Here is a 10,438-nt window from a genome sequence, read left to right as displayed (position 1 = left end):
AAGACTTCCAGTTACAGAGATTATAGTATATATAATCGGCTTGTTTTCTGCATCAAAACAAGTAAACCTGTAACCAGGGCCGGGTTTACTCTCTCTGCTGCCCCAAGGCCAGGTTCCTCAATGCGCCCCATTAGCCGCCAAACCCCCCATGGAGAATGGCAGACCTGCAGGCTGCATACAAGTGATCTCAGCGACTTCGCAGAGATCGCTTGTACAAAACAAGCGGCAGCTTCCCCCTCTGTACATTTAGCTCTGCTTGCCCAAAGCAGGGCTAAATGTAGAAAACAACTACCCGCCCGGCGCCCGGAACTGCATGGTTTGTGCGTAGGGAGATAGGAATTTCACACCCCTGCTGTCCCTCTACTCCCTGCTGCCCCTCTACTCCCTGCTGCCCCGAGGCCGGGCCTTGGTTGGCCTTATGGGAAATCCGGCCCTGCCTGTGACAAGCCTGGGCAATGCAAACTGAGGATATGAGGACAGAATGACAGTGAAAACAACACATGAAAAATGATTGATCAAGGCAAAGACAGAGCTGAAGTTACATGCAATTCTCAACTTATAAAGCAGAGCATGGCCATGCCCTATCCAGCACCATCAGGCACCCCATTGGTCCTTTACCGTCATTTGGTAACATCATTGACCAATAGGAAGGTTTAGAAGGCTGAGGGTAGAGACAAGCTAGACTTTTACAAGAAAAGTCAAGATCAGCCTATAGCTTCAGCCACTTCTACTGCTGGTCCTCACATGTGGTCAGGGGCGTATTTACCGAGAGGCAAACAAGGCGTTTGCCTGGGGCGGCACTTCCCAGGGGGGGGCGGCCCTAGGCAAACGCCTTGTACCGTGAAAGTCTGTCTCACAGCGTAAAAGCTCCGTGTCACGCGCGGTGCCTGCTTGTGGAGGAGAGGGGGGAGGGCGGGTGCCGGGCACAGAAGACGGGAGGGGTGAGCCCAGTAGTGAAGCGAAGACTGCAGCCGGCCACAAAACCGATCATGCTGCAGTGAGGGAAGAGCGGCTCTGTGATCGGAGGAAGTGACGCGGTGATGGGAGGAGGCGGCACAAGTTCTAGTCAGCGGCGGGAGTTCTAGTCAGCGGCAGGACTCTGTGACAGATGGCTGCTCGGCTCTGCACACAGGGAAACGTGGAGGGAGCGCAGTTCAGTGGGGTCACCTGTAAGGTAAGTGGATCGACGGGGGGTGAGCACAGTACTGAGTTTGCTCCATGTGTGAATTACATGGAGTGGGTTCAGGCAGAGCAGCGTTCAATGTTGTATGGGAAATGTGACATGGCCTCTTCCTTTTTAGAGAGCAATGGAGGCAGACATTGATGGTCACTATGCAAATTTTTACCCCTTCACCGCTACGTCCCCTCCTGCCACAGAATGAAGGGGGGCGTTTTGTAAGCGATTGCCATGCGTTCCAGCAGCTCCCGCTGTGGATTGCAATGGTGTGAGCAAGCCCTCGGGGGTTCATAGAAGCCTAGGGATCGTCCAGAGGTTCTGGGAGAGATGGGCAGTTTCTACTTCTCACATACAGTATGTGTCTTCTTTCTACCACGGTGTCTCTCCGTGTGCATTGACTTGCCTTGTGTCTCTCTTCTCCTGGCCGAAGATCTCTCATGCGCATGCGCCCGCCCCATCATCCCTTGCGGCCGCCCGGGAATCTTCAAACCTTCGAACGGGACCGCCCGGCGGAGACACAGGTAAGTTTTAACCTTTTAGTAACTTTTTAAAATGTTTTTGCATATATCTTCTGCTTGCTAGCTGCTCTATATATACACCGCTGGCTAGCAGTAGATATACAGTATGCAAAAAAAAAACCTGCACGTTTTTCACTTTCCACTGACCAGCCATGTAAGGAGCATTCTTCACACTGACCACCAAAATAATGGCGCCCGTCTACACGGTTCATCAACCTCTGCACTCTGTTACATACTCCGGATCCCAGTGCTGCCATGACAACAATGTATACTGCTCTGCCAGGCTGATGCCCGCCCAGCCAGTCAGTTCTGTACGATAGGCTTAGCGCCCACCTGTTACTATTTAAACAGGCACTCGCTGTATCCAGCTTCTAACAGGTTATGCAACATTTTTTAAACAGGTAGGGGTGGGGCAAATTTAGATAGGGGGGGCGCCCAAGTCTAAGCTTGCCTAGGGCAGCACAAAACCTAAATACACCACTGCATGTGGTTTACACCAAAGTTCACCTCTACCTACTGTATGTATCACATACTGCCCAGTTTTGAAGTTTACTTTGCATTACATCTGAATCAAGAGCATGCCCTCTAGCACCGTTGTTCTTCCCCACTTTAGATAGAACTGCTGTCGGTAATTTAGATTGGGGAAGGAAATGGCGGTATTCTGAGCCAGTTGGGTCTTTTACAGCTAGATTGACCGTGCCCCTTGCCTCCCACCATTCAGAACTCAGTGCCATAAATTATGTAAACATTTTGAAGATTGGATAATTCAATTTGGTTAAGATGTAAATGGTCACAATTCTTGTGATCCAGGCACCCCTGCCAGACAGTAAAGATGGGCTGTTGATCTCATGTTTCTGCAGTTTAGTCATACAGCTTGGTCACCAGACCATCGCCAGCATGGAAGCGGACAATGAAGACACACTGATGAGGTTAGTCTTCTCTTCTTCCCTCTTGCAATCAGGAAGGCAGACTAGCAGCAATGCGCAAGGTAATAAATGATGGGGATGGGTGCTGCACCTCTGGTCTGGGCGGAGGGTTTGGGAAGTGGTGCTATGCTCCCTGGGGGTGGCGTCCCAGAAAATCACTTGGGAGTGGGACCCCAAGTGATTCACTGTCACTCGGTCACGGCACTTCTTGCATTATCTGCACTACGCCTCTAGGGCAGGCCTTATGGCTAGCTCGGGGGCAATATTTTTGCACTCGGTCCGCAAGGCATGCCAGAGTTGTGCACTGGCACTTTATTTATTTTATGCACGATTGAGCACCGTTTGACTTCTTAGAAGGCGGAGGTTGTGGGTACCTTCGGGGCACGTCCTAAAGTTGGGGAGGAGGTGCTGTGGCCTCTATGATCTCCCCTGCCTCCTCCCACTTGGGGGGTCTCTCTTCGGGAAAGCTGGGCCCCTACCTAGTACTCGGAGGACCTGTTTCGGCAGGTCCCTGAGGAGAGGGGTCTGCCGGCCTTCGGGTAGGTGGACCTAAGTCATCCTTGCCCCATCAGGAGCCTTGCGCCCCGGGGGGTTCAGGAAATCAAGGCCTTTCCTCATTGAAGGAGGTCCAAAGCACCCTTGTGCACTTTTTTTTTTAGTGTGCTGTGAGTTCACGGTTCACTTTTTTTGTTCACGGGGGTGAAGTTTGTCTTCAATGCACGCATCACGGACCTTTGAAAAAAATAAAATAAAGCCATGCCTGTTTATTTCTGTCTGGAGTTCAGGTTTAAAGTAGAAGACGGGAAACAAATTGGACCAGTGGATCCATAAACAGTGTGATAGTTTGGGGGACATAGCACAATGGTAAGCGCTAAGTGACCACTCCTGAAGCCGACTTTAACATAAAAGGACTGTCTGAGTCTTTATTCATTCAAAAGGTCAACAGTCCATGATAAATGAAAAAGAACAGTTCATTGGACTTACATCAAAACAATATGGTTTGGGTCTCACGGACATCTGGCCGTCCCACACACTCCCAGTGTGATGATCCCACTGTCAATACGGTCCTCAGTATTGCTCAGCAGCTTTTCTCAGCTCCAAGCGTCTTAGTGTTCCCCCTCGTGGGTCTCTGTCTCTCCGACAAGAATCTCCGGGTCACCAACCCTCTTGACCTCTCCCAGCCTTCCTGGCTGTCACCTGTGCTCCCACACATAGTCTGCCTGTGGCCGTGTGCCTCCTGCACACCCACAACTCTCCCCCTGAGCACTGGGCTGGCTTCCTAATAAGGCTGCTCTCAGACCACCTGATCAGCCCGACCTGGCTATTGCCAACACCTGGCCCTAGGACTGGAGATCCCATCCCACTATAGTCCAGAAAGCCTCGAAGGAACTTAACAGCCAGTTCCTCCTCTGCAAAGGTATTCACATTGTGGAACCTCTTAGCCCCCTCTAACTGAGAGTCCTGGGCGCCAAAGTTGCCATACTACTCCGTGGCATTTCCATGCACTGCCACAGTTTGTTTATTCTCATGTTGATAACTGATCTGTATCTCTTGTATACAACAGGCAACACCTGGCCCCAGGACTGGAGATCCCATCTCACTATAGTCTGGAAAACCTGTAAGGAATTGAACAGTCAGTTCCTCCTCTCCAAAGGTATTCACATTGTGGAACCTCTCAGCCCCTCTAACTGAGAGTCCTGGGCGCCAAAGTTGCCATACTACTCCGTGGCATTGCCACAACAGATTATGGATTTATTGGTGATATCTGCTGGCTGTGTATTTTCTCCATCGGCCATGAACTTTGAACAAAGTGATTGAATTGCTTCTCTTTACTACGGACCACATTATTTCCTTCCTTGTGGATGGGTGTCACATGGAACATCATCTGACAGGTTTAAAGTGTCCCCTATATGTTTGTAAACATATAGGGGATGAGCTCTGCGGAGAGGAGAAACTGCCGCACAGAAGATAACATCGGGTTTCTATTACACGGAGCATTTTAATTCCATTCATTCTTGTGTGGGTGGAAAATCCTCTCTGACTAGTTACATAGTATTTGAGGTTGAATAAAGACATTAGTCCATCAAGTCATAGTTGCAGACATGATCTCTCCTCCACATAATTTTAACAATTTTCTGTTTATCTGAATGTTCCAAAATCCCGCCAAGGTCGCTTGGCTTAATAGAGTCAATCTAGCCCTTGGAAGGTGAACACATGACTGATGGATTCGTCAATTTTCGTCCCTCCGTTAAAACCCCAATAAACACACGTAGTGCGCCACATACTTTAACAATAACCAAAAGTAATAAACCAAATAATATACACAAATAATACTGTAAACAATTGTTGACCTGAGAAGGGGTCTTTGGGTGCCCAACAGCCCAAAAAGGCCTCTCCTAAGACTCCACCCCATGTCCCCAGCCGCACCCCAACCAGCTCGAGGACACTTACTACTTCTAGGTTCCTAAGGGGCCAGACCCCGCCCCTTGCAATTCTGGACACCAACAGGGGGGAAGCACCCATACCAGCTGATGGCCCCCCCTTTTGTAATCCACTCCGATTTTTGTAGACTCCCCAAAGACCCCCTAACCCGCCAAGCTCCCGTGACAAAAGAACCCCACAACCCCCATACTACAAAATTCAGGGTGGGACAACCTGCTTCGTTCATCGATTTCCAGAAAAAGGACGTCCCTCAGCCCTTGCAGATCCTTCCCATGCGTCTCCTCCCGGACACTTGACTCCCACGTCCAATCAGGTAAGAGCAGCTATTCCCATCTTATTTTTAACTCTTTCTCCGGGGACTATTCCTCCCCCCCAGTCATGTAGCCCCTCCGCTCAGGCTCTCCGGGTCTGTCTTTTTTTAAAAGCTCCACAGAGGCTGTGGCCAAGGGCAAAAAAAAATGTAAGGAAGGGTAGTGGTTGATTTCTGTGAAGGTTCTCATTCATCCAGGTCATGGCATATCTGTAAAAAACAAGTCAAGGCAACTGGACTCGCTGTATTTTTCTTGAAGACGTTTCACTGGTCATCCAACCAGCTTTCCCAATTCAGAATGACTTGTACAAAACCAGACCACAAACTGGGAGTCATCGGGACTCTACACCACCGGGCAGAGAAAATTCCCACCAGAACAGAGGCCAAGACGAAGGAATTCAAACACCTCAGGGGGGCCCTTAAAACTTGCCGGTTTCTAGACGGGGCTTTTGTCCAAACAGAGAGAAGAGGAAAGGAAAGAATGCCAAGAGTACCAGAGGGTGAAAAGCATGACAAATTAAAGAATTTGGTCATCCCATATGGAGCTGGGGTGTCTGAGAAACTCAGCAGGGTTTTTAAAAAACATCACATCCCCGTCTGCTTTAAACCCAGCAATACACTGAGGCAACAACTGGTTCACCCGAGAGACCCAACGCCAAAACACAAGATGAACAACACAGTGTATGCCGTCCAGTGCGGGGAGGAGTGCTCAGAATTGTATGTCGGTGAAACAAAACAGCAGCTACACCAGCGTATGGCACAGCATAGAAGAGCCGAACCCTCTGGTCAGGATTCAGCAGTATACCCACATCTAAAGTAAAAAGCTCTCTCCTCTGAAGACAGTCAAGTACGCATCCTAGACAGGGAGGAGGACTGGTTTAATAGAGGCGTGAAAGTGAGACATCTATTGTCTGCCACATACAATGCTGTATAAGGCTGGGTTCACACCTAGGCGTATCGAATATGCGCGTTTGTCGCGTGTTTCGTGGCGCATGTTTTTACCACGATTCGCTGTAAAAAAAACGCGCGACAAACGCGCGTTTCCGAGGGCTACTTGGCTGTATCCCAATGGAAACGCGCAACAAAAACGCCCCAAAGAAGCTCCTGTACTTGTTTGGGTGTAGGGCGTTTTGTAGCGCGTTCATACGGCCTGTAATACGCCCAGGTGTGAACCATACCCATAGGAAATAATGGGATTTCGGTGTTTGAGCGTTTTGCAGAGCGTAGGAATGCGCTACAACACGCCCAGGTGTGAACCGGGCCTAACATCTCTCTCAGGGCAGGTTAATAACACCTCCTAGACTCCGATTATGCAAATGCAATCAACACCTGGCTGTGACTAACAGATTATGTGGATGGGAGCGACATTCACCCATATTTATTTCCAGATAATTTTTTGTACAAATCATTGTGAATTGAGAAAGCTGGTCGCATGACCAGTGAAACGTCTTGAAGAAAAATACATCAAATCCAGTTGCCTTGACTTATTTTTTACAGATATGGTAGTGGTTGATGTGCGAGATGGTTCTGAGGGAACTTCCTGTCCTTTGATTGTGGTCGTGTGTTGTGTGTTGTGGTCGTTTCACGGGTGAGAATAAAGTTATCAGAAAATCCAGCATGTGAATATTCTGCAACAATAATGTCATTTGCACTAATGTGTTTATTGCAATCATTATTTTACATCTAGACTTCAATGTAACCCCTAATCCCAACAATAAACCTCAACCCAAGTGCTAACCCCAATGCAATACCCCAGGCTAACCACTAACCCTAATGTTAAATTCATCCTAACCTCTAAACCCCAACACTGAACTTCAACCTAACCACTAAACCCGACACAAAATCTAAGCCTAAACCCTAATGCTAACCTAATCTCTAAACCTTTCACTAAACCTCAACATAACCACGAACTCTAAACCTCAACCTAAACCCTAACACAGGGGTAGGCAACCTTGGTACTTCAGATATTGTGGAACTAAAAATCCCATGAGGCAATGCAAGACTCTGACAGCCACAGGAATCACTCCCTGAGACATGATTGGATTTGTGCTTTCATCACAGATGGAGTGCTGGTCCCGACAATTGTGCCGGGATCCGCCCAGCTGCGTGACTGACAGCTGGCTCTGCCTATCTAGAGGCAGAGCCAGCTGTACCCGCCCCCTCCCCCGTCCGCTGACTGGCGGATGGGAGCGGGGAGGGGGGGATCCAGCCCCTCCCCTGTCATGGCAGAGAGCCGGGGCAGGATCGATAGGGGAGCGAATGCCGGTATGTGCTCGCTCACCTCCCGATCTACTGAGCCGACCTGTGACAGTCTCATTGTCACAGGTCGGCTAGAACTATGAGGTGAGTGAAAAGCACCTCCCCCCCTCATAGTTCTCCTTTAACACTAACACTAAAACCTAACCTCTATCCCTAATACTACATCTGATACCATAAAAATTAACTTCAGTATTTGGACTGTTTGTGAACACCAACCCACTGGTGATGTCCATCTTAAGTTATTTCCATCCTGTAGACCCACCTGTGTTCCACCCATCAACCAACGAAGCCATGAGCGCCCTTTCAACTCTCCAGTGGAGCTTGGCACCAAGTATACAGTTTACACAATATAAAGATCTCAGATTTCAGCTTGAAGTCATTGGAATAACGTTGGGCTCTCATGGTCTGGCTGTACAATGATTCCATCATATCAAAGCGTATCCTAATTGGCTGCTAAATTTTGCAGAACTTTGCATATCACATGCTGCTGTCTGAATTCCATATCCAGATTCCAGAATGACTAGGATCACATGATTACACATTCCTCTTTTCCCAGCAGCAATGCCAAGGAGATAAAGTCATTACATGTCTAGATATCATGGCACTAGCTCATGTCATCCGGTATACCTGGGATATAAGTTAATGATTATTGAAAATTGGCCATTAAAATTCAGGTAAATGTGTTAAACTGAAGATCAGTAAAGCTTTGCACAATGCAGTTCTGGTGTTTAAAGTGCAAACACACTTAAGCTATAAAAAGAAAGAGAAATTGTGTAAATATGTACTGTATCTGTATACACACACACACACACACAGACACACACACACACAGACACACACACAGACACACACACACACACACACAGACACACACAGACAGACACACACACAGACACAAACACACACAGAGACACACACACAAACACACTATATTGCCAAAAGTATTGGGCTCCTCCCCCTCCAAATAATTGGATTCAGGTGTTCCAGTCACCTCCATGGCCCCCGGTGTATAGGATGAGGCACCTCGGCATGCAGACGCTTCTACAGACATTGGTGAGAGAACGGGTCGCTCTCCGGAGCTCAGTGACTACAAGCGTGGTGCCGTGATGATGTCACCTGTGCAATAAGTCCATACGTGACATTTCCTGGCTACTAAATATTCCGCGGTCACCTGTTACTGGGATTATAACAAAGTGGAAGCAACTGGGAACAACAGCAACTCAGCCAGGAAGTGGTCGGCCACGTAACATGACAGAGCGGGGTCAGCGCATGCTGAAGCGCACGGTGTGCAGAAGTCGCCAACTGTCTGCAGAGTCAATAGCTACAGACCTCCAAACTCCGTGTGGCCTTCAGATTGGCACAACAACAGTGCGTAGAGAGCTCCATGGAATGGGTTTCCATGGCCGAGCAGCTGCATCCAAGCCTTAAATCACCAAGTGCAATGCAAAGCGTGGGATGCCGTGGTGTAAAGCAAGCCGCCACTGGACTCTAGAGAAGAGGAGGCGTGTTCTCTGGAGGGACCAATCACGCTTCTCTATCTGGCAATCCGATGGGCGTGTCTGGGTTTGGCGGTTGCCAGGAGAACGGTACTTGCCTGACTGCATTGTGCCAAGTGTAAAGTTTGGGGGAGGGGGGATTATGGGGGGGGTTTGTTTTTCAGGGGTTGGGCTCCGCCCCTTAGTTCCAGTGAAGGGAACTCTTAAGGCATCAGCACACCAAGACATTTTGGACAATTTCATGCTCCCAATTTTGTGGGAGGAGTTTGGGTACGGCCCCTTCCTGTTCCAACATGACTGCGCACCAGTGCACAAAGCAAGGTCCATAAAGACATGGATGGGGGAGTTTGGGGTGGAGGAACGTGACTGGCCGCGCAGAGTCCTGACCTCAACCCCATAGAACACCTTTGGGATAAATTAGAGCGGAGACTGCAAGCCTCAGTACTCCTCTCAAGAGCCCTCAGCTGTGATGTCAGCAGTCGGCTGGCTCTCGGGAGGAGTCATGCAAACGTCAAAATGCCTTGATGGGTGGATGTCAGTCTGGAGGCTCCTCCCATATACTGTATGTATTACATCAGTGTCTTAGCCATTTGCTCAGCAGAGTTCGGCTTTAATTCAATCATTGAAAAAAAATTTGTGATTCTTTTACTGAAACAATTGCAATATTGACCGGCGGCGTTGTATGGTCGGCATATTTAGCATGTTTTCCGTTTAGGGCATAAGAGATAGTTGGTGATTGGCCATTCTGGGTCACTCTAAATTACCCTCTGGGCTACTGAACACACCAGACAGGGGAATTTATGGCTTTATGATGGAAACGTTTCCCGGAGATGTGGAATATAACGAGACCCGTCAGGTAAGTCCGGTCTTTCTTGTTGTACCTGTCCAGAGACGCATGGGGGATAGCCCCGTGTATAAAATGTTGTATATGTTCATTTTACATACCTGGAATTCTTTGTATATCTGGTGCACCGCGTTCCAGAACTGCAACCAGGTACCGCATTTTTCACAGTTCCCTTCTCTGTGATTTGATAAGATGTGGTAACTACTAGGGATGCACTGATACCGGTATTTCGGTAGCGAGTACGAGTACTGATATATTTTTTTCCGGTTCTTGCCGATACCGACAGCGGAAGTGCCATTAAGGAAGCCGGGTGGCGTGTAATGACTCGCCACCCGGCTTCCCGATTAGCAGGGAAGCTGTCCCCATGCTTTTCGTCACTATGTGACGAGAAAGCATGGAACCGGCTTTCTGGCCAATCAGGAAGCTGGGCGCCGTGTAATGATGCGGCGCCCGGCTTTCTGATTGG

The sequence above is a fragment of the Nanorana parkeri genome, unplaced genomic scaffold (genome assembly GCF_000935625.1).
Source record: "Nanorana parkeri isolate BGI_ZX_2015 unplaced genomic scaffold, ASM93562v1 scaffold980, whole genome shotgun sequence".
Lineage (NCBI taxonomy): Eukaryota > Metazoa > Chordata > Amphibia > Anura > Dicroglossidae > Nanorana > Nanorana parkeri.
This window is presented reverse-complemented; position numbering follows the sequence as displayed.